At 51.5% G+C, this 5,752-nt stretch overlaps 1 protein-coding gene across 4 annotated transcripts in view; it reads left to right on the forward strand.

The window, feature by feature from the left end:
• Positions 1-5,752, forward strand: part of RFX1 (regulatory factor X1) — a 27,689-nt gene that overhangs the window by 448 nt on the left and 21,489 nt on the right. The window lies entirely within an intron of this gene.

Genomic DNA, 5,752 nt, shown 5'->3' on the forward strand with positions numbered 1-5,752 from the left:
GGGGCCGGGGGCTTTTATGTACCGGGAGGTAGGAAGGGGCGGGTCTGGGAGGCTGGGCCAATGAGAGCAAGGGAGGGGCGAGGCGGAGCCAATGTGGGTGGGCGGGGCCCGGCTCGAGCGTGTGGGCGGGGCTGGTGGCATCCTGGGGGATCCTGGTAAGACCGCCTCCTCCATGCTGCTAGCTACCTGAAGCCGCCCAGGTGGCACCTGTAGGGCCCCTCCCAGTCAAACCTAGGACTCTGAGCTTAGGTGCCTGCCATATCTGAGGCCTCGATTTTCCAAACTCTAAAATGGGCAGAATTATTGCCATTTCCACTTTCTCCATTTCTGGGACACCCAGTTCCGTCCAGAACTTTGTCTAGGGCTCTTCTGTTGAATTGTTCACCTGTGAACTGCTTCTGGATGTGGTTTGTTAGGTGATCTGCTAGCTAGTGCTGATTTCAAATCCCTGGTTGCCTTTTAAACCTTCCCCTCGCTCTCGGAGGGGAGAAGCTGTGGACCCCCGACATAAACTCGGCTTAACGCTTTGAGGATTTGGTTTGCAGAAGGTGAAGGAGGCGTGGAATAGGGAGGAGTGTTTTTGAGAGAGTTAGAGGAACAGAAACTCACTTGCTTCCCCGTGGGTGGCTCTGTAAGACGTGGTGCTGTCTGGTGGGGTGAGGGGAGAGGCTTGTTGAGGAAGATGGACCAATCAAGGTCTCTCCTGGGGATGGGGAGCCAGTGTGGCGTGAATTTTTTAGATCCCTTAAGCGGCTTCTCTTGGCCAGAGACATGTTTTCATGTCAACCCAGTCAATGAGGTCACATGTCGCCGAGGAGATTCCAGTGTCCAGGCCACATGGGCAGAAGGACACCCTAGGTCAGGGGGAAGGGGAAGCCCCCACTCCGGTTACAGGAGAAGCTGACCCACTGCCCTATGGAGCCACTAGATCATTTTAAGTCTTGTTTTCAAGCAGCCAGCCAGGCCAAGATGCCAAGATGCCTCTGTCTGGCTTTGGCGCAGACAGACTATAACAAACCACCACCATTTCTTCTACATCAGTGTATTCCTGGGGCTTCCCTTCTCAAGGCTTAATCCCCAAGAAGTCACCCTTCTAGGGTGGGCTGGGATAGGGGGGCAGCTCTTCCTATACCAGGTCCCTTCTGCCAGGAAGTGGGACTCCTTGGTCTGTTAGGACAGCACAGATCTGTTTTCAGTAAACATCTAGAAATGCCAGCGATGTTAGAAAGGTCACCTGCACCTGGAGGCACAGGTGATGTTACTGCTTAACTGGCCTTGTGACTGCCCAGATGAAGGGCCTGAGCCCAGGGGTCACTTCAGCTGGGTGCTCTAAGGTGAGTTTACTCACTTCTCTGGGCCATCATTCCCTTCTGTTGGAGGGCCACCTGGTATCCCCTGGGCATCATCTTCCACTCGGTTATTGTGCTGTGGATTCCAGAAAGTAGCATCGGACACAGGACTGCTCCCAATCTCTCAGCCACTGCTGTTAGGAGGATGCTCCGTGGCTCCTGGCAGCCCTAGGGATGACACCCTTCCCACAGGTTTTCAACGTTGTGTTTAAAAGCCCTCACTGGCTATGGGGGCTGCAGACAAGGCGCCCTGGATGCTGGATCGAAGGGCTCTGTTTTCAAATGCGGAGGTGGCTCTTTCCCGGCTCCTGAATAGCCTTTCCCCAGCTGCAGGAGGGGAGCTAGAAAGAAAATTCTCCCCCGAACCCATCTTATCCTGGAGGCAGCTGGGTAGGGACCTGGGAAAGGTCAGGGACTCCACCTTCAGACGCAACAGCACCTGCATGGTCTTGCCAACCCAGGGCTTCCTGCTGTGAGCTCCTGGTGAGGGCAGGCATGCCCACTGCCGCCAGTGACAGGAACTTCTTCATAGGGCCTCTCACAGGCGGTAGATGCAGCCAGGCTTTTGACAGCCAGGCAGTGAACCCCTGGCGCCTCCACAACCACTTGACAGCCAGTCAGGCTCCTAAGGTTGGGGACTGGGGTGGGGTGATGGGAAAGTTGGCTTGGAGAGATTGCCTTCCCAGATGTGGAGGGAGGGGAGCTGTGAGCAAATTGGCAAAGAAAAAGGAAAAACAGTGCCAAGAAGCAGTCTGCCCTAGAGAGGGCCTGTGGATACTGAGCAGAGAGGAGGAGGATGGGGGGCTAAGAGGAAGAGCTTGTGCAAAGGCCCTGAGGCAGGAGGGGGTCTGGCTGAATTGGAAGAATGTGAACCACTGGGGCTAGAACATCCAGCTCCTATGGGGCAGAAACAGAAGGGACCTTGGAAAGGGCTCTGGGGGTCGAGGATTCTCTGATGGGCATACTGGGAGCCTTAGGAGCAGAGGAGAAAGGAACTGGAACTGATGAAAGGCCCTGTAGCCTCCAAGCGCAGGTGTGAAGCCAGGAGGCTGTGCCCAGGAATGACAGGGCGGTGACCAGATGTGGCCCGCTGTCTAGTTTTGTTTTTGTTTGGATGACCTGTGAGCGAAGAATGGCTTTCCTAATGTTTAATGGGGGTGGGGAATCATCTGTGGCACAAGTAATAGTTCACGAGTCTATAAGGCAGTGGTTCTCAACCTTCCTCATGCCGCGACCCATTCATACAGTTTCTCATGTGGTGGTGACCCCCCCCCCCAACCATAAAATTATTTCGTTGCTACTTCATAACTGAAATTTTGCTACTGTATGAATCGGGCGACCCCTGTGAAAGGGTTGTTCGACTCCCAAAGGGGTCTTGACCCACAAGTTGAGAACCGCTGCTCTAAGGGAACACTGATGCTCGGGAGGCGCACTCCTTAGAATAACCAACCACACTTGAAATCCAAAGGGCAACATTTACAGGAGGACAAAGTTCAGGAGGGAGAGGGGAGGAGGAAGAACAGAATCATTGGGGGGAGGGGGGGGAAGTGGGGTGAGCAGGCCTACGTCTTAGGGCGGGCAGTCAGTGAGAGGAAGCAAAAGGTGTGAAGTGTTAAGTGGAAAACAGGTTGCTCTGGAAACCTTTGCCCAGTTCACAATGGAAAGTCCGGAAAGAAGGAAGGAAGGAAGACAAACTAAACAGAACGGCCAGATGGATGCGGACGTTTTTAAGGAAAAACACTGTAAATGTGTGCCGTGCCCTGTGAAAATGACATGAAATTAGAATCTCAGTGGCTAGACGTCGTTTTGTGGGAACACAGCCCCACGCAGTTGTTTGCTCCTTGTCTTTGGCTGGCGTTAGTTCTTTGTATTTTTCTTAACAATGCTGTGTTTGGGGTGCAAGTGTGCACAGCAGATTCGCTTCCCATTCAACAATTTGTACTGATGGTTTGGTGACATCGGTGACATTTGGCACCACGTGTGAAAGTTCTCCTCACTCCCGTCCTGGTCTTTCCATTCCCAGTCACCTAGTTCCTCTGCCCACCCTGCCCCACCCCACCCTCTGTAATCGTAAGGCATTGTTGACAGTTTGGACTAATGTCTATGTGAGTTGGGTTTTTTTAAGGAACACAGTACTCATGGGAGGTACTCCTTATGATTTCAGGGGCTAGTTTTCGGTCAAGGTTTAAAGAGTAGCTCAGGGCAGTGATTTCAGGGTGTCCTCCAATCTCAACCAGCCCAATAAGTGTGGATTTTTTTAGGCATCCAAAGTTCTAGTCTACATTTTTGCTTCCATTCTATCAGGATTCATCTCCTGTGGCCCTGCTGAGAATGGTTGGCAGTGGATGCCAGGCACCATCTAACGCTGGTCTCAGGGTAGATGAAGCCGTGACTGTGCCGATTATTAGCTCTGTAGTTTCTTCTTTGAGTCTTTGACATCCCTTCTCTTTGGCTCAAGATGACTGGAGACAGACAGTTGTATCTTAGATAGCTGTTCGAAGATTTTAAGACCCCACATGCTAGTTGCCCAACTGAGATGTAGAACATAAGCTTGTTTGAAGTTACAAGAGTCCCCCAGATCTCAAATGTAATTTAAGGACAACTTTATAAAGTATTAAAACAGGACAAGAAAAAGACACATCATCTGGATGAGGGAGGCCATAGGACGAGGTCATGATGGCGTCCAAAGGTTCATAACCCCACAACTGCTTCAATAAGGCATTGAGCACAAAGGAAACTGTCACAAATTCTTGCTTGGTGGCAGATGCGAACACCACAGTTAAGGTGAGAATACAGGAGAGGGAGCAGACGCAACAGGGCATGACTCATGGCTATTTGACACACCCCACCCCACCCCTAGTTCAGGGATCTCTGTCCAGGAAAATGCCCATCAAGCCCCTAAGGGACAATGCCCCTCCCAGGGTTGTCTGGAGAGGTGGGGGTCGGTCAGAGGGATTCACTGGAGGCTTAATCCACATGGGCCTCTGCAAGTGGATTTGGGCTTTCACTGTCATCCAGAGCCCAACAGGAAGGAAGGGAGGGCTCAGAATTTAATCTGTAACATAAGCTTTAAGAATGATACTGTGTCCTTTGGCTGAGTCATCTCTCAATATTCTGGTCCTAAGCCTCCAAACCTAGAAACCCAGTGCTGTGAGATTTGTTTAAGGTGTGCTTGTAACTATGTGCCCTGTGTCCTTTGGTGTACTTACTGCCTGTGGCTGTTTTGTGTGTTGGGTTCCTAACCCCCAGCTGCTCCATGGCAGAAAGATGTGGCTTTGTACTTCCGTACAGAGTTACAGTCTCAGAAACCCAGGGAGGCGATTGTACTCTTCCCCAAAGAGCTGTGGCTCTCCACCTTCCTCATGCCGCCACCCTTTCATACAGTTCCTCATGTGTGGTGACCCCCCCAACCACAAAATTATTTTCGTTACTACTTTATCACTGCCATTTTGCTATTGATATGAATCGGGTGACCCCTGTGAAAGGATTGTTTGACCACCAAAGGGGTCATGACCCACAGGTTGAGAACCACTGCTATAGAGTCACTCTGAGCCAGAATCCCCCCCCAGGGCAGTGGGTTTGGTTTTTGGTTTGAGTGGCTGTTGTTGCACCGTCATTACAGAGTTGACTACTTGTGACTCACCATCTAGGCCATGGAGTCAAAAATATTTACTGCTTGGCCCTTTAAGATGTTTGCCAACCCCAGAGCTAAAGTCATCGAGTCACACATTCCCCACAAAAAGTTCCTCATTTGCAGGGAGGTGCAGCCCCCAGTGCTTTCTGTGGCACATTCATTGCTGGGCAGTAGGTGTGTGTAGTGAATTCACGTTGCATACAGCATGCTCCATAAACAAAACGTTCTCATGCTCAAAACGCGTGAGGCACTCTTTATGCTGTCCAGATATATGCGCTTTATTCCTCTCTAGGGAGGAAAACGAGGCTTTCTACCCCACTAGTTACCCTCTCAGGAACCCACAGGGACAGCCCTCCCCTGCCCGCTAGGGTCGATATATGAGTCCGAACGGAGTCAGTGGCAGTGAGTTTTTCCGAGAGGAAAGGAGGTTCTTGGGGAAACTCGGTGTTCTGTGGCCACCTTCTTAGAGAGTGACAGTGGGTGTGCTGAGTGGGCCCCCAGGACAGAATTCAGCTCAGCTGTTTCTAACTCTTCTTGGCCCTTTTTGCCCTCAGCCTTTCTGACCGTCCTCCCCTCCTTCCCACCCCCCTGCAGCTGAGTGGAAGGGGTGCAGCCCACAGGCTTGTACCCCTTAAAGGAGAAATTCCGGTTCCAACCAAAAATTAAATTCACTATGTGTGACCTCCTCCCTGGGGGACAGACAACCAAAAAGTGGATGAAGGGAGACGTCGGACAGGGCAAGATATGACAAAATACCCATTTATAAACT

This window comes from Echinops telfairi, unplaced genomic scaffold, assembly GCF_000313985.2.
Source record: "Echinops telfairi isolate 266 unplaced genomic scaffold, ASM31398v2 ScPeMD7_30;HRSCAF=105, whole genome shotgun sequence".
In the NCBI taxonomy this organism is placed as follows: domain Eukaryota; kingdom Metazoa; phylum Chordata; class Mammalia; order Afrosoricida; family Tenrecidae; genus Echinops; species Echinops telfairi.